The 21065-nt window shown below is 48.7% G+C and overlaps 1 protein-coding gene across 1 annotated transcript in view; it reads right to left on the reverse strand.

The window, feature by feature from the left end:
* The window catches only part of CLDN14 (claudin 14), a 58371-nt gene that overhangs the window by 15585 nt on the left and 21721 nt on the right, over positions 1-21065 (reverse strand). The window contains exon 2 of the mRNA XM_086675948.1: positions 17268-17405. The gene's annotated coding sequence lies outside the window, so the exon portion shown is untranslated. The remainder of the gene's footprint in view (positions 1-17267; positions 17406-21065) is intronic.

The following is a 21065-nucleotide window of genomic DNA, read 5'->3' on the forward strand; positions in this document are numbered from 1 at the left end:
TCATATCCCCATATATATAAATCACATCTCCAAAATGTGCTGGCAGCTGCTGGGCTCCTGTTGCACAAGGAGAGTTTTTGTCACTCTTTCACAGAGAGGGCTCTTGTGGGTGCCCGGTTGCTATGGTCCTGGTTTGGGGTCCTTTTGGGGCCCTGGCATTGACCATGGTGTTATCTACAGAGGAGCAGGCTTGGTGGAGGAAGCTCCTTCCCTGCCTGCTCTTTTTTTTTTTTTTTTTTCTGAGAGAGAGAGAGAGAAAGAGAGAGAGAGAGAGACAGCGTGAATGGGGGAGGGGCAGAGAGAGAGATGGAGACACAGAATCTGAAGCAGGCTCCAGGGTCTGAGCTGTCGGCACAGAGCCCAACGCAGGGCTCGAACTCACACCCCGTGAGATCATGACCTGAACTGAAGTCAGAGGCTCAACCAAGTGAGCTACCCAGGCACCCCCCCCAACCCCTGTTTATGCTTTTATCCTGGAAGACTAGGTAGATCTTAGTTCAAGCTGGGCTTCTCTGATGTTGTCTGAACATAAATATTTTGGCTAATGCTGGCCACTTGGTGTGAAATGAGAAGTTTCTGAAATTTAAACAACACATCTGTGAGACATGACCTCACTTTTTTTTTTTTAATCTGGTGCCCATAATTTAGCTGTCAGCAATCTCAGCAACACACATATCAGCATGATCCTGTATGTGCTAATTGGTCTTTCATACTCTGGACACAGGAAGATTTAACCTTTCGGACGAAATAGATCCTAGTAACTTCACAGTCAGAGTGCCCAGAGATTACCTGACATGTGACAACCAAAGAATTATGTCTTAAATATTAAGAGATCACCAGAATTGAAATTGGAAACTCAAACAGATATCTGTACCATCCATGTTTATAGCGGCATTATTCGCAGTAGCCTAAAGGTGGAAACAATCCAGATGTCCAATGATGGATACATGGATAAGCAAAATGAGGTCTATCCATGCAGTAGAGTATTATTTATAAGCCTTAGGAAGAAAGGAAATTTGGACACACGCTACCACATGAACCTTGAAGACGTTATGCTGAGTGAAATAAGACAGTCATGAGAGTCAAATATTATGTGATTCTACTTATCTAAGGTCCCTAAAGGAGTCCAATTCATAGAGACCGAAAGTAGAACAGTGGTTCCCGGGGGCAGGGGAGGGGGGATAGGGAGTCAGAGTTTAATAGGGACAGATTTCCTTTTGGGAGGAGGAACAAGTTCTGGAGATGGATGGTGGTGATGGTTGTACAATGCGAATGTATTTAATGCCATAAACTATACAATGAAAAGTGATTAAAATGGTAAGTTTTATGTTACGTGTATTTTACCACAATGAAAGACACACGCGCACACACACACACACACGCACACGCACACTCACAAATTGTGTGTCTTATATTAGCCATTCTGAGTGGGACCACCCCATCCATTGTGCTCACAGTAGTTCTTTAGTTTACGTGCAAGGAGTTTCATTGGAATAAATATTCTCAGACATTAACCCAAACAACACTTTCCTCTTGTCTCTGTTCTAGATAGTGCTGAGAGCCAAATGCCCAAAGCCTGACCCTGGTCCACCTAGGAGGACCAAGGACTATCAGAAGCTTTAAGGCCATGGAACAGTGGCCTCCCTGCAGTGAGCCCTCCTGGCCTCAAGGGTGCGCTGTGGGAAGTTCCTACTCAGCCAGGTGCCGGCGGCTGGGCCACCGCAGAAGCAGCAGCCACGCAGCCCCATTGTGGGACCTGGGAAGCATCAGGTGGGGCCTGCGAAGACCGCCAGGTCATCCACTTGCCATTCTAGACTCGCCCACCCTGGATTCCTCCTAATTGCTACCCCCTCTTGGTGCAGAAAGTCGGCTGATGCTGGTGTCACACCTCTGGGTTTCCTGTGCCTTCTAATTTACCAAGGGCTTGCACACAGACTATCATCTCATCATACAGACGACTCTGTGAGTCATCCGTTATCAAGTCTAGGCATCTTGCCCAGTCCTTACAGCTGATCATAGAAAAATCTGGGCCTCTGACCCAAGCTCAAGTTCCTTCCTCCCTAGGCTGCGCGCCCAGGGTCACCAGCCCTCCCTCAAGCCGTCAGAAAAGGCAGTGGTGACGAGCAAGTGGGTTCCGGGTGGAGGTCTGCAGGCGGGCACTGAACGCTCCATCAAGATTTGGTGAGTGAACAAGGGTGGGTCTCCAGCACGATTTTCAGAAAAGCTTTGCTCTCCAGTTCCATTCCTGGCTTACGTCCAGCGCAGCTGAGCGACCAGCATGGCTTTGCTGGGTCCTAGCTTAAAACGCTTTTAGAATATCTCATTTGCCACAGATCAGGCAGCATGTGGATGAGAAAGTCAGGCTCTCAGGACACACTCAGACACCATCAGGCCCTTTACCAAAGGGAGAGGAATACTCTGAATATTCAGTTTGAGAAGTACGGAGCGACGTGTGCTTATGCCCTGATGGACTTGCCTCACAATCTCCTTTCTAGAGTTTGTGCCCTAAAACAAGACACTTTAATCTCCACCTTTAGCTCAAGAATCTTCCTTCTTTGACCAGGGGCCTCTTCCATAAAGAGGTTAACCAGGAAATAAGAAAGAACGCACAAAGCTTGCAAAACCAGAGCAGCGAGGAATGTAATATGTTTCAGAAAGTCAACGAAAATAAGAAAGGAGCCCGATGTCAAACTTAACACCATCATTTTAATTTCCAAGTGCTTTTGGGTTTTTTCATGTTGGTTTCATGGAAATTTATGTTTGCGGAGAGCACTGTATTTGCTACAGGATCTTGCTGTGTTCATTTAGCCCGGTAATAAAAACCATCTGCCCGAAATCCTTTTTGGAACAAGAAAGGGTATAAACAAATAAGCAAAGGGGCATAAATGACCAGGAGAAGGGCTGTTCCAGAAGCAGGGAGTGTGGGTGAGCCTGGAGCAAATGCCACAGGCCAGTGTTTGCAGGCGCTGTTACCTTCGGAAGGTATGTGTAAGGCTATTATGAAAACCCACACAGCTTGCACATAAATATGGTACATTTTGGCAGAATGGGGCAGGATGAACAGGCGCCTTTCTCTTCCCGAGCACCTAATCTGCTTGGGGTTTTGCCACCAGAGTGAGGACAATATTAGGAAGCATTGACCCATGAGACCGTGTAGTGTTGAATACTGCTCCCCTGACCCCAAAACTTATGTCCACCTGGAACCTTATTTGTGACTTTATTTGGAAGCAAGGTCTTTGTAGATGTAATTAAGTTAAGATGAGGTCATAGGGCACCTGGGTGGCTCAGTGAAGCGTCCCAGTCTTGATTTCGGCTCAGGTCATGATCTCATGGTTGTGGGATCGAGCCCCATGTCGGCCTCCGTGCTGAGTATAGAGCCTGCTTGAGATTCTCTCCCTCCCTCTCTCTGCCTCTCCCCTGCTAATGCACACGCTCTCTCTATCTCAAAAAAAAAAAAAAAAAAAAAGAGGTCATACTGGATTAGGGTGGGCCCTAAATCTATTGGTTGGTGTCCCTATAAGAGAAGAGAAACACAGGAGAGAAGAGGCCCATGTCAAGACGAGGCAGAGATTGGGGTGATTCCATCACGAACCAAGGAACACCACTGGGTGCCAAGAGACCCCAGAGGCTGAAAGAGCTAAGAAAGGATCCTTCCCTGTAGCTCTTGGCACCTTCAGGGAGCATGGCCCTGATGACACCTGGATTTTGGACTTCTGGTCTCCAGAACTGTGAGAGAATCAAGCTCTGTTGTTTTGGGTCTCCTGGTTTGTGGTGATTTATTATGGCAGTCGCAGAAAATGCGTACAACCCCCACTTCAGGCTGGGAGCTGTTTAGACTGGGAGAGGTGGGGCATATTAGAACCCGGGAGAACTTGGTCAAAGTCTTGGCCCTTAAGTAAGGAGCTGAGAAGCAGGAAGAACTGATCTTGAAAGAATACCTATTGAGCCAGTTTTTTTGGTAGCTGGTCTGTTTTTCTGCTACCTGAGAGGAGATCACTGGATGGCCACTTAGATGCTCCTGGGTCCAAGGATGAAAGAAGCAAGCCCTAGAGAGAGCAGTTGATGAGAGGCTCTGCCCTACCCTCCTGGTCTCAGGGCCAGCTCCACAGAGAGGTGGCACACCGTAGGAGTCCCAGCTGAATTGGGATTCTGTGGGTAGCGAGGGCTGCTCTGCCGGCTGCTCTGGAAGGCAGGGCGTGGAGAAGAAATAGCAAGAAGGACTAGGTTTCTGGCTTGTGATATTCAATATAGGTGTTTATGTTCTCAGAAAGACAGTGCTCGTGAAAGCCAGGCATTGATTGGCAAGAGATAACTTTCAAAATTCCTTTAGCTCCTGTTACCATATAAAGATCTGGGCCTAGAGATTTGATGCCTGAACTTCTTATAATCTAGAAAACTCGGGATGTTGCATATAAGTTTCTGCCCCGAGGAACAGGGGAAACTCAGTTCTTTCCAGCCCTCGTGGATAAGGAAGGGGAAGCCTGTGGTCACATATGCTTGCCCCCATCTCCCCCACATTGAACGTTCTGGGGACCCCAAAGAAAATGGGCTTTTCTTCTGCTACCTGTTTGAATCCTCGGAGGAGACAACCCCATCCTAACACTGGGGTGGGTGGGTGCTGGGAGTGCAATGTGGTCACAGGAAGGTGGGATGGATGAGCTTGAGTTCAGGATTCCTGGCTCCCTTTGTCTCCTCTGAGGCCTACAGAGGACCCAGGGATCCTCACATGTCCCCAAAGCAGGTATCGCATGTAGCCAAGAGTCTGGCTGGGAGTCAATGGCTGCAAAGAGCCCACCTTGGCCAGGGATAGAGTGGGCATCCCACCAGTCACTGGGGGATCTCCAAAGTGGCTTGGTCACACGTGAGAGCCCCCAAGCCTAGTCCTTCAGTTCCTTATCTTTAGCAAGGACATCAGCTGAATGCCCAGAAGGCAGACCCAGCCCATGCTTCCCTGAGCGGGTAACTGTCAGCATGCTCACCAGGACCAATGTGGCTTCCAGGTAGAAGAGGCCAGTGCAGGGACTGGATGGGAGATCTGTCCCTTCCCCATGGGGCCCATGAACTCCCCTGTGTACTAGCTGCCATCTTGGTATGAGCATAGGAAGGAGAGACCCAGCACTCATGAGAGGTAGAGGGTTTCCCTCATGAAGCCTGCTCCCCTCAAAGTAATTGTTTCAACAGAAAGGGCGGAGGTAATCCTGATAACAAATAAAAGTCCCCTCTGCTACCCAGGGGACAAGGGCTCAGGAGGAAGAGAACTAAAGAAGCTTCATGGCACCCCCACACTTGAATGGTGGAAGTGACTCTGAGCCCTCACCATCTTGGCATGGAGGAATGACTGTCATGTGCTGAACTGTGACCTCCCCTCCCCCATTCTTGTGTTGAGGTCCTAACACCCAGGCCCTCAGAATGTGACTCTATTTGGAGGCAGTGCCTTTATAAAAGTAAAAAAAAGCAAAATGAAGTCATAATGGTGGGCCCTGATCCAATCTGATTGGTGTCCTTATCCGAAAAGGAGAGGAGACACGGAGAGGAGACCATGTGAAGACAGAGGCAGAGACCAGAGTGGAGCAGTCGCACCCCAAGGGACACCAAGACTTGCTGCAATGACCAGGAGCCGGGAGAGGCAGGGAAGCATTCTTCCCTAGAGCCTTCAGAGAGAGCACGGCCCTGCTGACACCTTGATTTTGGACTGTTAGCCTCCAGAACTGTGAGAGAATAAATGTCAGTTGTTTTAAACCACCCAATCGGTGGCACTTTGTTACGGCAGCCCTGGGGAACTAAAACACCGTGGCGTCAAGGTCGAGATTTCTGAAGGGCCAAGTTCAATCCAAGTGGATTTAAAAGCCTTTCTCCTGAGGGCGGGTTCCTGCAGATTTAGAACCTGACGGGGAACTCAGGGTCCAGGAGGCGGCAGGGCATCTCCGGGAAGCATCCCTCGCACCTGATGGTCTGGAGCCCTTAGACCAAATGCCCGTCACCCACGCAGGACTCACTCCTGAGGAGCCAGCTGCGGGGGAGGAGGGAACGGAGCCTGCAGGGCACAAAGGCTTTCTTGCTTCCTGGAAGGAAGCAGTTCTGAGTCTGTTTTCTTTTCTCTTCCATCGGACTGATCTTCCCTATCTCCAGTAACTTCTACCTTTCAGCAAACTCCAGCAGGCCCGGCGAGAGCAGTGAAAGTACCTAACTTCAAAGCCTTCACATAAATCATCTTCGAGGCCTGCCCTGACCCCGGGGAAGCCGGAACGAGGCGGAGAAATCACTCCTTATTTCATCGCTGTGTGACAGAGACTTTGTTCCCCCGCACAGGTCACACCTGTCCCCTTAACTGCTGTCACTGGGGTCCCAACCACCTCAAGACACCTGCATGAGCCCCTGTGCAGGGGCTGAGTTATGAGCTGCGCCTCAGATCTGCTACCAGTGACTTCGATGTTATTCCAGGGGTGCGAGGGCTGGGGCGGCCTCGCGAGGGTTGTGGTTTAATTTCCTCTGCCGCTTTCAGGGCAGCCCTGAAGGAAGCCTCTGGAAGTGGTGGTGCTCCCCGGTGGTCAGTCTTTGGTCTCAACACTGGTGGTGACATTGTTGACAAGGAGGGGGTGCCTTTGTGCGTGGGGACAGGTACGAGTGGAGAGAGAAGAAAAAGGGAAATGATAATAATGATGCCTTTTCCCTGGTTCTGGAGGATGAAAAATTGCCCTTTCCTCCTACACAGAATTTTGTTTTGCGTCTCTTGTCTGGGTTTAGTTATGAAAGACCAGTGGGACAATGGAGGGGAGAAGCTGTTTGTATGGTGGCAGGTTGGTGGAGGAAAATGAGATGTCCAGGGTCAGATTAGATACGTGGATTTAAGTGCAACAAACAGGCTGGGATGCCCTGTGACTGGAGAAGGTTAAGGCTGACAGTGCCGGGGACAGACATGCACATGAGACCGCCCACAGCAAGGTGGGAACACCCCTCGCTGAACCTTGAGCTCCAAGGAAGAGGACCCAATGATCCTCGGTTCCGGATTGGGACCGAGCTTGCTGGGCCCACCTGTGCAAACGGGGGGCTCACAGACCTGAAACTCAACCAGGTCTCTGCTGGCCAAGCCTCCCTCCCTGCCAAGGGGTTACGTCATCTTCTCCTAAGTGGCTCCCTCGGGCAGGGACACCTTTTGTAATTTAGCCACCCAGACAGGGGCCTCCTTCTGTTATCCAGTCATCTGGGTGAGACAGCTTTTTTAAAAATTTATTATTATTATTATTACTATTATTATTATTATTATTTTACCAATTGGTCATGTTGGTGGACACGAGCCACCCTGATATGACAGAAGAGCAATGTTTGGTTGCATTTAGGAAATTTCACTGAGGGAAGGGGACACACAGCGATGATACCAACGAAGGCACGCCGCAAGTGACTTAACACACCGGTCGGGGGAGCCACGGAAGCCCGCAACTCATGGGAAACCAGCCTTGAGAGTTTTTGTGTGAATGGGGCCATTCTGCCCTCAGCCTTCTCCAATTTTGAATTTATAGGGGAAGTCCGGGGCTATAATTTAGTGAGGAAAATGGGGGCATTGTGTTTTCTCTTTGAAACAACCCAATACTTAAGTGGAAAAACAAGACCCGCTCTTAACAATCGTTGGGCACACATTTAATAACCAGAAAAATCCTTTAATTTCCGGAGAAGGCTCAGAAACCTCTCCTAAGCATGTGCCTACCGTGATACCTGTATAGGAAATACATGGAAGAGGAAATAGGAAGATGTGCAGGTGTGGGGGCAGAAGGGGGAGCCCACGGCGGCTGCAGGCTTCCTCCTCGGAGGATTTTGCCTCCTGTTCTCCGTGGATACCGCGGGGGGGCCGCACAGATGCCTGCCCGGCGTCCTGGGGCCGCAGCCCTATCTCTGGGGCCTCTGCCATTGCCTCACCATCCTTCTCTCCCCGGGGACCTGTCCTCACCTTCTCCTCTTCCTCAAGCCCCCTGCAATAACTTCCTGGGCCTGCCCGAACAGATGGCCACAAACCGGATGGCTTCCAACAGCAGAAGCTAATTCCCCCACACTTCAGGAGGCCAGAAGTCCAAGATCAAGGTGTCAGCAGGTTGAGTCTTCATGGGAGCTCAGAGGGAGAGTCTGCCCAGGCCTCTTTTCCCAGATCCTGCTGGTTGCCCACAATCACTGGCGCCCCCTGGCTTGCAGACACATCACCCCAATCTCTGCTTCTGTCATCATCCCTCTGCGTCTGTGTCTTTTGTCCTCTTCTCAGAAGGACACCAGGCATATTGGATTAAGAGGCCACCTTCCTGGGGTATAATGTCATCCCAACTCTACTAATTACATCTGCCATAGCCCTACTTCCAAATACGGTCACATTCTGAGGTCCTAAGAAGGACACGGATTTGGGGAGGGGACACACTGTTCAACCCAGCACATCCTCATTCTCCACCTACACGGAAGTCCACAGAATTCGGTCCTTGGAATCCCAGGGAATTCATCCACGGAAGCTCCCGGTCTCGCGGTTCATCTCTGACAGCTCCTGTCCCAGAAGAAGCCCTTCTCTTAACATTATGCTGCTACTAAGAAACCCATTCCCCCTCTCCCTCTGTCATTAGGATCAAACTCCTCTACCTGCATGATCAACATCCTTCCCCACTGCCCCCCGTGCCTCACCCTACTGTCCCTGTGTGCTCCCACTCACCGCATCTCCAGCCTTGCCCTCCTCTGCCCTCCGGCCACCACGCTCTGGTCCGATGGCCCCTGTCCTCCCTCCTGACAGCTAGCCCTCCCCATCCTCACAGTGAGCTTCCGTCGGCTGTGTCGCCACACTGGCACACAGTGGGTCTTAGTTCGTGCTTGGTCCGTTGAGCAGGATTCTCTGACTCTCTCCCAAGCACGTTAGGCTGCACCCACAGCTTCTGTGTCCAGTACCCAGAGGGACGATGTGGAGGTCACTCCTTCCCTGAATCACTCGCTGCCTCTCCCATTCACTGGTGTCTCTCTCTCACAAGCCGTCGCCCCAGCTAGATTTTAGGCTTTCGAAAGGCTGAGGTCAGGATATATCTGCTTCTGCCCCCACGGCACGATCCAGGGACAGAACACTTAGTAAGTTGTTCCCTTCAAACGTGTATGAATGCAGCCATTTTGCGTTATGGGCCTGGGTTCCTAGAAAGAATTACTCACTAGGGACTGAGTCAGCTGAGGATGTTAACACAGCACGACCGGGGGTAAAATCGAGCTGTTTTATATGCATTTTGAGTTTCTCAAGGTGGACCTGAGGTCTGCCTGTGTTAGCATCTGCACGGTTGCTTGTTCAAAGGCAGGTTCCAGGGCCCCGCCCCGGACCTACTGAAGCAGAATTTCAGGAGGCGGTTCTGGGAATTTGTGTTTTTACGTCAGCTCCAGCCCAATCCAGGTGATTCTTGTGCACGGTAAAGTTGAGAATCACGGATCCAGACCCGTAGGTAACAAATGTGGATTCGAAATACACTGGTGGGGTCAAGGACACACGAGTGGCTTATTAGAGCTCACGGAGCCAGGCGGGGCAAAGCCAAAAACGATTTACTGCTTTCTGGGTGACCAGCGGCTCCAAGGACTGCCATGGTCTCCTGGTGCAGAGTGATAGCCTCACAGAATCAGGTGGCTGGTGGGGAGAAACTGGGGGGTCTCCTGAGTGACCCCACGGGCAGTGCCGGGCTGCCCCAGCTGCAGACAGAGCCTACGTGTCTTCCCATGCTGGTCTCCCCCGAGGCGGAGAATTAGAGCATGCTGTTCATTTATAATGTTTGCTTTGCTTTTGGAAACACCTCAGGGCAACTCGGGATAGGTTTCCACAGCGGTGTTTGACTTGGCTTAGTTGCAGAGTTCCCCCTTTTTAGTCTATTTATTGCAAGTTCGCACACGGCCCCGTATCCAGGAGTCCGACACCGGGTCTGACAGAAGTCGAGGGCAGGCAAATGAAAGGAAATGGTGGGAGGGCTGAATTGCGTCCCCCACCCACCTTCCTGGCTGAGAGCTCAGCTGAGGTCCGACCTGTTACTGCGGCCTAAGGTGCCTCGGGACGGAGTGACGCGTCCAGCCACTGCCTGCCCTACAACAGGGTCTGAAGGATCCTTTTCCAAGATGGAGATATACTCCATCTTTCAACTACCTTTTGTTTTGTTTTGTTTTGTTTTGTTTTGTTTTGTTTTGTTTTAAAACAACTACCTTTCAATAGTAAATTGCTGGTCCTCTTGATGTTTACTTTCAAGTTTCAAATAGATGCCATATTACATTTTCATAATAACCTAATGGCCATCACTGTGCCGTCTGTCTCATTTACATCGTTTCATTTAATCCGCATAAAACTCTATGTAGTCGGCCTCATTAGATCCCATTTAATAGTGAGAAAACAGGGGCGCCTGGGTGGCTCAGTCGGTTAAGCGTCGACTTCGGCTCAGGTCGTGATCTCGCGGTTTGTGAGTTTGAGCCCCGCGTCCGGCTCTGTTGCTGACAGCTCGGAGCCGGGAGCCTGCTTCCGATTCTGTGTCTCTCTCTCCCTCTGCCCCTCCCCCGCTCATACTCTGTCTCTCTCTGTCTTTCAATAATAAATAAACGTTAAAAAAAATTTAATAATGAGAAGACAAATTCAGAGACGTTAAGTGAGTGGCCCAACATGACCCAGCTCATAAATGGGGACCGGGGCTTGCAGCTCAGCAACATGTTTTCTCAGCACCATGAGCCCTCTCTGTCTGCTGATGACCTACCCCAGGCTGAACCTTGCCTCTTGCCTGGAAGAAGCAAAAAACCAAGTCTGGCTGAGGGCTGAAAGACTTGCATTACCCTCCTAGTTTGTGTTAGCAAAATGAAAAGTGAGGAAATGCACTCATTCACACTGACATGTCTGCAGAGAGCTTCTGTTCACATATTTCTTTCCATAAACCTGAGAAGCATGACTGAGAGTCACTAGCGTGAGTGGCAGAAACAGCTTAAGATCCAATCAGAACATAATCAGCACCTTTGGGATATGGCCACTGTCATCTGACCCACGAAGCGTCATGCTCAAAGGTGTGGGGGTCGGGTGGAATTTGGGACGTTTGGAATCTGAGACATTCGTCTCTGGGCTGAGACCGGCGAGCTGAACTGGGGACCTACACACTTGGACCCAAGCACCCCCACATTTCCCACTCGAAGATCCCTTTCATGCGGCTTCCCTCCCATATTTCCTGCACCAAGGGCATGGGCGCAGCCCTCCTGCCCTGTACCCAAGGGTGGCCATTGCGGTCCATCGCAACTGCAGGCTCTCTCAGTCTCTCTGAGCAGCAGCCTGGGCCTGAATTAGAGGACCCGTGGTTCTCTCAATACAAGGGACACATGGCAGGCTCCCAGCCAGTCCCTGGTCCTGGGTAAGGGTGGCTTTTCATGGAATGAGGAAGATTGAAATGAAAATAGTTTAGGACTTGGTTACTCAGCCGTGAAGGAACACTGGATAGAAAAGAGTTCTCTGAATTTAAAAAGCTCAGTGATTGATGAAGTCCAAAGACCCCAAAAGGGGCTCAACTTTTGTTTTTGTTTTTTTTTAGTCTGAGAGAGAGAGGGAGAGAGTCTCAAGAGGACTCCACACTCAGCACAGAGCTAGATCCGGGGCTCAATCCCATGACCCTGGGATCATGACCTGAGCCAAAATCAAGAGTTGGGTGCTCGACCCGGGCACCGCTTGGCACCCCTCAGCTATTATTTAAACATGAATTGCATGCCTGGACCTTGTACAGCACGGTTTAGAGAGTCTGGACCAGACAAGCTGGAAGGGCTTAATGGTACTGCTCTGCCTTAAATATGCAGAAAAACACCATCGTTTGATTCTCCTATTGAGCTAAAAGCAGTAAGAATAAACCACCATGAGCCACAGTACTTACTATTGGATCAGCTGCCCACTTTGTGTTCCGTGTTTACACATGTGAATTCTAGAAGCCACAATAGTTGAAGCTGGTGCTGTTATCCCCAGTTTGCATAGTGGGGAATAATAGATTTGGCGAATTTGGTAACTTGCACAAAATTACAAAGTTAGCAAGTGGTAAGGCCCAGAAATGAACGGGGTCCTTTCTTCTCTACACTGTCTCCCATGAACTATTCTTCCTCTCCCCACTGTCGTCTCACGCGGTATCACATTCTACTGCTCCACTAGCCAGGTCAAGAGCAGTTACGCCATCTTTGTAATATGCTGGGGGGTCAGCCCCGGAATTAGCAGGGTTCCACTCCCAGCCAAGAAAAGAATATTCCAAGGAAATGATACCTTAGATTTTTTTTTTTTTTTTTTTTGCCTTAGTGGATAGACATTACGTGAGAGGGTTACGGTATGTTAAAGATATATTACTGTGACGTCTTGTAAATTTTATAGCCACCGTTTTACACTTCATTGACATTCCTGATCTTATTGTGGTGTTCACTTCAAATAATGTTGCACAGATGAATGTGTAAGAATCAAATGCAAGTTGTACATTATGTGATGATGCACTAAATGATGATATCTTTAGGAATGAATTTTTTCTTGAGTATTGTGGTTTTAATGTTATTCATGATTGCTTTAATAAGTAGAGTTTCTTTGCCTTCATAATTATAATAGTTATAAGAAACATGAGTTGTTTAGTTTTTGTTTATAAAACAAAATACTGAACATTTCTTGACTATTAAAAAATCTATACAATCTCAGAAACATCTGACTTGAATGAATGAAGGAAAAGGTTCTCAGTCTGGGCAACACATTTAAAGGCTTGGGAAGCTTGTAAAATTCTTAATTCTAGAGCAATTAGGTCAGGTCTCTGAGAAGCGTGCTCTGCCTAGTTATAATTTAGAAAATTCTGCAGGTGATTCCAACATGTAGCCAGTGTTGAGAACTACTGGGTCTAGACAATAATGAATTTTTAAATTTATGAAGTTAGAATATCAGTGCATTAGTGTAACATAAAGGATAAAGACCTACATTATGCATTAAAATGAATAGTTTTGAATATAATACATGCAACAAGTCCGTAAGTTACAGATACAATTCAATATTCAATAAATATTACTGAAAGAATGAACATCCTACAAAGTTTCATATCGAAAATCCTATTTTGACGAAACAAAGATAATTGTAAGAAGTTATCGGTGAGACAGAAACATTTTTAATTAAAACATAATACGCCATATATTATGAGCTACACTCCCAGTTTCAAAAAAGTTCAAAACAGGGAAAAATCTGTTCTATAATTGATGAATACAGTGCCGTGCATATTATTAGTGTCCACTAGATGCCGCTGTAATCTGCTACTTCAGGTTTCAAAGGCAATCTGAAAACCAATGTTCTCCAAGTACCTAAAATTGTAATAATCCACCTCTTTTGAAGACAAAAGACTTAAAAGTCTCATATTCTGAGGAGCTGCTGCTCATTACGTCCCTTGTATTAAGACCTAACCAATATCCCTAGGTGTAAAATTATGTAAAATGTGAATTGAAAAGTTTGAAAGGCTTGAAAGAAAAAGTGCTATTGCTTCCCTTGGACCCACCCCCCCAGATTTCACATTTCTCTTGTTTCTAGTGGGTTATAGAGAAGAGACAGTAATAGGAAGGCTGGTGTTTGACTTAAATCAAGGAAAAAAGTAAAATCTAAAGGACAGAAAACAATGTCTTCTCATGAAGGCGGCAGATCATGGCACCTTGTGCATATGAGTTACTGCTTGCCACCACCAGAAAGGTCGGGGGAAAGGGGGGAGGAGCCAGGGTCAACGGGACTGGGCCTCAAGCTTAAACCCAAGCCCAGTGTAAACCCTGGGAATTAAACCAAGGCCTCCACGGATGAAAACCTGGATGAATCCCCCTATTGGGTGAGAATCACTCTCCCAGCAAAATAATAGAGGCTTTGGGTCAAAAGGAAGCTTGCAAAAGCTTCTGGAAAAGTGCATAGAGTACTGCTGCTCAAACTGTTCCAGATCTCCAATGAGATGAGAACAGAAATTGAGATTCAGCATTTCAAAATACTTTTATAGCAAAATAACAAAGTCATTTTTATGTCTGTGAGATGTAATAGAAAGAAACTGAATTCATATTTTGTATGCATTTTTGATTTCATTTTTCTAGTAATTCAGTATATCTAGTATTCTACCAAAGTACTGGTCCGTAACACATTGGAAAGTATTAAAAAACAGTCTTTCACCCCAAATAGCTTGGGAAGGACTGCAGAAAGCCCACCTGAGCTGTAGCGGGAGGGGGACCCCAGGACAACAACCCTATTAAACTCCTTACTAATTTTCTAGTGGACAACATAGGTCAAAAAGGACTGAAGAACAGGCACTTTGATTGTGAGACACAGAATGACTGGAGGGGTAAAAAGAAATCCAAAGAACAGAGCACCTCGGGGAGCCGCAGCCCTGAGCCCACGGTCGGCAGCTCACCCTAGAACCCCACGAGCTCTTCGAGGCTCAGAGACTCCCCACCATCACCCTTAAGCTGCCCCCCTTGCCAAATGCACACACACAACAACCTGACCTTGGGATAAGAGGAACTCGGGGGGCCACAGTGAAAAGAAAACACACAACCACTCAGAGTTGCTCAAATCTTACGTGTTTAGTTTTGTAAGAGAAGTGCATTAACTCCTTCCTGGCTTGGCCCGGTCCAAACCAGCTGGCTTTGATGGAAACGTGACTTAGGGCACCATGGCTTTCCACGTATGGATAGCCGAGTTGACAATTTTGCTTCTCTGAAAAAATGCCCTGTTGATGCTATCATACTATCAAAACGTCAACTGTGAATACTCTTTAACCCAGCGGTTTGCCTGCTAGAAATTCACCCTACAGGTACTCTCTTACAGCAAGCAAAGGCAACACTCGTTGATTCTTTTTGCTGGCGAAAAAACTGGATGAAACCAAAATGGCGCTCAACGAGAGTCTAGTTAACCAATGGCACCCCGCATGGTGGAAGAGAGCGCCCCATTAAAAGGCTCAGCGCTCCTCTGTGTAGTCCTGTGGAAAGAGTTCCAAGGCGCAATTTTAAGTACAAGAAGCCAGTTGAGCACAACGGGAACAGTGTGATCATATTCGTGTGAAACAAGAAGCATATGCATTTTGATCATGCAGAGAGCGCTTCTGGAAGCTGCATAAGCATCTGTTCACAATGGTTACCTCTGGGGAGTGAAGCAAAGGCTCTAGACAAAGGAGAAGGAGTTTTGTATCCGCCATCACACGCTTCTGTCTTCTCTTTTAAGTAACAGTATGTATTAATTTAACACGGAACAAGGTGCCCGTCCCAGAGACGCAAGAGCTGCCGGAAATGGCAGCAGGTATCGGTCAGCCAAAGGTGTAACGTGAAACGAGGGGTCGCATAAAGTCAGTCATGCTGTAAAGGTCAAGAGGCATCGACAAAAGCAAGAAACGCAACTCCTAGATTGCTCTCACCCTTGGCTGGTGAATAGTTCTAGTAACAGGCAGTCTCAGCCTGGGGGGACCCCATCAAATCCGGGGGAACGTGTGGCAGGGGATCTGAGGCTTCCAGGATCTGAGGCCATCACCAGGTAAAAGAGTCCAGAGACAACGGCCTGAGTGTTGAATTACTGTGTGGACACAGAATGGGCAGAAAGGGGATTGGGGCGAAATGGTACAGGAACCTGGGGGCGAGGTTCGGAGAGCCCCTGGGGACCGGGTGGGGACTTTGCGATCCGAAGCAGCCTCACAAGCAGTACTGCACACCTGGGAGAGCCAACCGGGGCCGGGGGTGACCGAGCGTCCAGGTGGAAGCCAAAATCAAGCTGATAAAGACGTGAAGAGCAAACCTTCCTGACTTCTGCTCCCCTTCTGTGTCACGGTCTATCCGACACCGTGTTGGGGGGCCTGGCCAGGGGTGGCGGGCAGGGGCAGGCCGGCAGGGGGCCACCACCCGCAGGAGAACCGGTGTGCTTGGAAAGAGACCTAACGCCCTGTTCTATCAGCCAGGTTGGGCAGGGGCAGGGGAACGCCTGCACCATCATAGAAAAACCAAAACACGGCAAGACAGAGAGACAATAGTCTTTTCCACTACCGCCCTTGGGGGGAACAGAGGGGGACCGGGAAGGATTCTTGAATGCGGCCGGGCCCGGAGTGAGGGGTTCCCAGAGCCAGAACAGTGTCTTCTGACACAGGCCGGTGCCCTTAATTGCCGGGCTTCTGTTTTGCTGCAAGCGGGCTGCAAATTGGGAGCCAGAAATAAAGTCTCTGGAGCGGAGGGGAGAGACTGAAGCTGCCCCCAAGGGCCTTTCTTCCTGCTGGGCCCTTCCTTGATTTATTCAGAGCACTCAGCCTTTCCTCTGAGTAAATACTGAACAAATATTTTAAAACCACCGTTTAAACAGTGTGGAATTATTAGCTCGTCTCCACCCGGCCCCGGGCACGGCCGCTGTGCTGACCGCATCCCCCAAGGCCTGCGGGTGGGGGAACGGCCCTGGGCCCCGTACACTTCCGGTGGCGGCACGGCCATCTTGAGAGGAGGCGACGCTCGGGCTATGCTCGCACCGGAAGCTGCTGGGGCCGGAAGCTGCTCAGGCCAGAAGCCGCGTGGCCAGTGCCCCGGGCCTCATTTTGGGCTAAGCTAGAGAAGGGTAGATGGGCATGGAGGCGTCCACAGGAAAGTAGGAGTGGGGATGCCATGGAACTTTTCAGACCCAGAGAAGAAGGAGAGCTGTGGTAAGGTGACTGAGGTGTTGTCTGAAAGTCTCCATGAAGAAATAAGGAGAAAGGCAGAGGCAATGCTGAAAGGAGGCTGCCCCCACCACGCTGAAAATTTCTCTAACAACGTCGGGAGTCCCGAGGTTCTTCTCTTGAGGAATACAGTAGTCACTGCCTTAGAGGTTTTGGTTTAGAGCAACACCCTAGAAACCAAGTCTGCTTACCGATCTCCTGCACAACCTGCCAAAGGGGCACAGTCAGAGCCCTGCCTGAGACGCGCTTTCACCCTTGGGGCTCACGGGAGCCATCCAGCCTTGGCTAGAGAGGGTGGTATGAACAGCCAGAACCCGGTAATATCCAGGGCTCAGTCGTCTTCTTGGTCTCCTCAACCTCAAGTGAGCACGGCTCCCTCTCAGCCCCCCAGCATAGAGCTGCTCAGGACATTCTTCCACCAGTCAGACTAGAAATACCGGAAAAGCAAAGAGAGCTGCCCTCAGAGGCAGCCTCGGTATTTTCTTTCCTTTTGGCGGGTTCAATTTTAACTAGAAACTGGAATAATAATTATAATGATACATGTTTACAGGTTTTAACTAATTGATCCCTTGGAGTCCTCTTCTAGGGGGAGAGCATTCTACCCACCTCATACATCAGGAAAACAAGAAGCCATATGGTTGGGCTGGGCTGGGTGGTCGCTGGTGTCAGTAGGAGAGTGGAGACGTTGGCTTCAACAGTTCTTGACTTCTTGGCCTGTGTCCAGATCGCTGGGCCTTGCAGCCCCTAGAAGGGGTAACACATGAGAAATTGACATGGACCAGACCATAAACTATCAGGAGCAGTTGGTGTTCCTTGGGAGGGTGGGTTCCGTGGCCCTGCCTGTGCCTGTTTCTCTTGGAGAGACAGGCTTGGTGAGGAGGAAAGCCCATTTCTTCAGGAGTGTTTTGCCCATCTTTAATTACCAGTTAAAGCAAAAACATTCTGTAGAGAAAACTCCACTTGAAAGAAAACTCCCACGTTACTGTAAAGGTTTCATCTTTCCCTTTTGAATTCCAAGATCTGCAGCCATATAATCCAATGTTGGCCTAAAAAAATATTTGTTTATAGAAATACCCACATGAGGTATTGGGAACACCAATACCAGGGCATGGAGGTGGAGCCTGTATGGTAACCCCCAGCCAAATCCCTCAAATCAGCTCTGACCTACTTATTATGAACCGTCTTACCCTGTTTTAGCAAGTGGTGTCTAGATTTTCTCTTGATTCTACCTTCTCTATCTGCCAGCAATAGTTTTCTCAACGAATTAGGGTGAGATGGTGGGTGTAGGTGAGGGGAGAAGGGTCATAAAGGTCTTCAATGGTCATGACTATTTCAAGGTCAGGGAGGTGGTAGAAACAAAGGGAGGCAGGTTGGGAATCCTCCAACCCCAACAGATGAAGACACACACACAGAGGCATGCAAGTCAGCAAAGAAATGCAGGCTGGGTTCCCAAAGAGAAATGCTTGTATTTTTTATACAAGTGGAGGGTCAAGTACAATCCTTTCGGAGTATAACAAGGCAGGTTACCAGTCCTGTTGGGAAGCATAGCCTTGCAGCTCAATAGATTTTCCCTCTAAACCCACAATAGGCATTTACTTAGTCTTGATCCCATATCACCTGGTGGTGGTGTCCAATATTTCATGTGGGTGTCCTATTTCCCTAATTCACATGTAGGCTTCTGAGTAGGTGGGACCAGAGTTTTCATAATCAATATTAATTAAAATGATTGATCAAACAGTTTCCCCTTGTGTGTTATCAGCTGAGGGACATAAACTAATTTCAGTTTCATTCCTATTGCTTGATTTCTTTTCATCGTCCCAAGTTTCCTGTTAAGGCCCAAGCTTTAAGAGTCTTCCCCAATGCAAAGAGCACATCTGGGAGACATGTGTTTCATTTCTTTGCTTTTTCACAATGGTAATTTTTTCGGCTACTACAGGAAGCTCGTGGATTCAGAAGTACAAGGAGCCCCACCAAGGCCTAAGATGATATCCGCTGATGCTATCAGCAGGTCTGAATGCCAACATCTGCTTAAAGAGTGATTGCCCTGAGAGGTTCATTTGGTTGGTCTGTTTGCAGGTGATAACCTCATATTGAAGTAATTTCTCCCCACCAAAGGGTCTAGAATAGGTTCAGTTGTAATCTATTTTATGTAGTTGTGACTGCCTTAAGAAACCTGGAAAGGGTTATTAAGAGTGTGTGTCTAGGCAAATGGATAACTTTTCCAGCTCAACAGTCTGTGAACACCATTAGTAGCCCTTGAAATGGTTCTCCAGGAAGTGTGGGCTGTTAATAACCCTGCCCCGATGCTCCTATGTGAGCTGAACAATGAGATAATGTATAACTTTGCAAGTAGCCCAAAGTGCTCTGACTTGACAGCCTGCTCAGGGAGAGGGAGATGTTGTGACATCCTGTACCCAGAAAACGCTACCAAAGCACCAGTGGAAGATGACCAACTTTCTCTTGCTCGTAGATTGATTTGTCACTCTTGTCGATGGGCCAAAGAATGACAAACTGATAGACCATGGTGCCGGGTACCTTTACTGGCTCAGAAAAGGGCTCCTTGTCAGTCCATCAGAGGTGCTAAGACAACTCAGGTGGCAAGGGAGAGAGGATCCTTTCATCAATAGCTATTAATTGACTTTCACTTTGCAGGAACATTTTATATTAAGTGTTTGGCTGTAGAAAGAAAAATATGCCCTCAGGATATTCATACTCTAGCTAGGGAGATAAGGCCCAAGATTGAAAAGCTACCTAAGATACAAGGCAGTGGAATATCTACCCTTAGGGATAATATTCAGTCATTACAGTGAATCAAGTGGATCCAGAAGTACTGAGAGCCAAGTAGAAAAAGGCCATTGGCAGAACAGGAAACCATCTACGTAAAAAGGAAAGCAAAGCACCTATGTGTGTAATGAACATATGTATATATGCAGATGCATAAAGGGGATAGGAAGAGGAGACACCAACGTAGAGACAGAAGTTCCTTCTGGGGAGGGAAGTGAGGTTGGGGGAGGGCAGTGAAAGACACCTTTCATATTTCTACTCCACATACTTCTGCATGGAGTAAATTATTTAGAACAAGAAAATACGTATACATTTCTTATGTAATAAAAAGGAAAAGAGTGGAAAAATGTGACAAAGCAAGTACATGAGAAACACCAATGGGTGACCCCAAAGGTTAGTGCGGTGGTCTCGTAATCTCTTCAGCTGCCCCTTCCACCTTCTCCTGGTGTTCAGAACCCGGCTTTGCTCAGGAATGGGTGCGCATGTCTCTGGACACACCTGAAGAAAACCAAATAGTGATGGTTCCCATCCCTCTGCAATGATCTCTTGCGCTTGACCATATGATATAATCAGGGCCAGTGAGATTTAAAGGAATGCCCAGGGGGCTGCTGGTTAAGCTTTGCTCTTAAAGAGAGGAGCAAAGGGGACAAAGCGCTCCTTCCTTCTACTGGATATCGCAGTGTCTTCATTGAGTGTTGGCACACAGTACATACAGTATGACATGCAGCAGCCATCTTGCACCTTAGGAAGCTACCCCAGGGACCAAGCCAAACACTGAGGATTCTGGTAGAAAGACAGAGAAACTGGAGTCCTTGAAGACGCTATGGAGCCACTGAATCAAGCTACCCAGAGCTTCCCTGCCTCAGGACTTCTGCTCCAGCGAGAGAACACATTTTTGTTTTGGTTGAAGTGGGACTATCCATTACTTGCAACCCAACTCAGCCTGATGGACTTATCGGTCAGCTGGAGACCTGTCTGGGGCCTCAAGCCCCTTGGGCACCTCTGAGGGGACCTTCGGCCCTCAGCACCACACCTCCCGGGCAGTAGAACATACTCCAGAACAGAGAAGGAGTCGTGAACGCTTTGGGCTGGGAGGAGCCTGGGAACTCATCCTGAGACCGGGGGACCCATTCCCCTGGCATGTCAGCGGGTGAGGAGAACGTCAGACAAATAGCCCCAAAGTCTGCCCCTGGGGGTTTTGATACAAGTTCCTAACAGAGGCAGGAGCTGCACTCGGAAGGCCAAAAGAGCCATCACAGCCAAAGGCTACTTGGAGGAAACGTTTCCTTTCCTTGGAGCAGAGAGCCCCTCGGTGCTTCTGGAGGAGTGAGAAAGGAGGACCTGAGCAGATTCCCAAGAGTGGGAATTGAGTGTGGGGTTGGAGGGGTGGCTGCCCAGGGCAGGACCACAGCCTTGCGGAGCCCGGGCCAGGCAGCAGTGGACTTGAGCAGGCTGGAGGTGGCTCGCAGCCGCACGCACGGGGGAAGAGGCGAGAAAGGCTGGGAGTCGGCCTCCTGCAGGTGTTCCCAGGACCCCCCACAAATTTCCCCAGAAGTGATGATGGTTTTGATTGGTTTGTAGAGGAGTCTACCTGAATTAAACTCCAGCCCCTAAACTGGT

Source organism: Puma concolor, chromosome C2 (assembly GCF_028749965.1).
Source record: "Puma concolor isolate L17-30 chromosome C2, mPumCon1.1.hap2, whole genome shotgun sequence".
Classification (NCBI taxonomy): domain Eukaryota; kingdom Metazoa; phylum Chordata; class Mammalia; order Carnivora; family Felidae; genus Puma; species Puma concolor.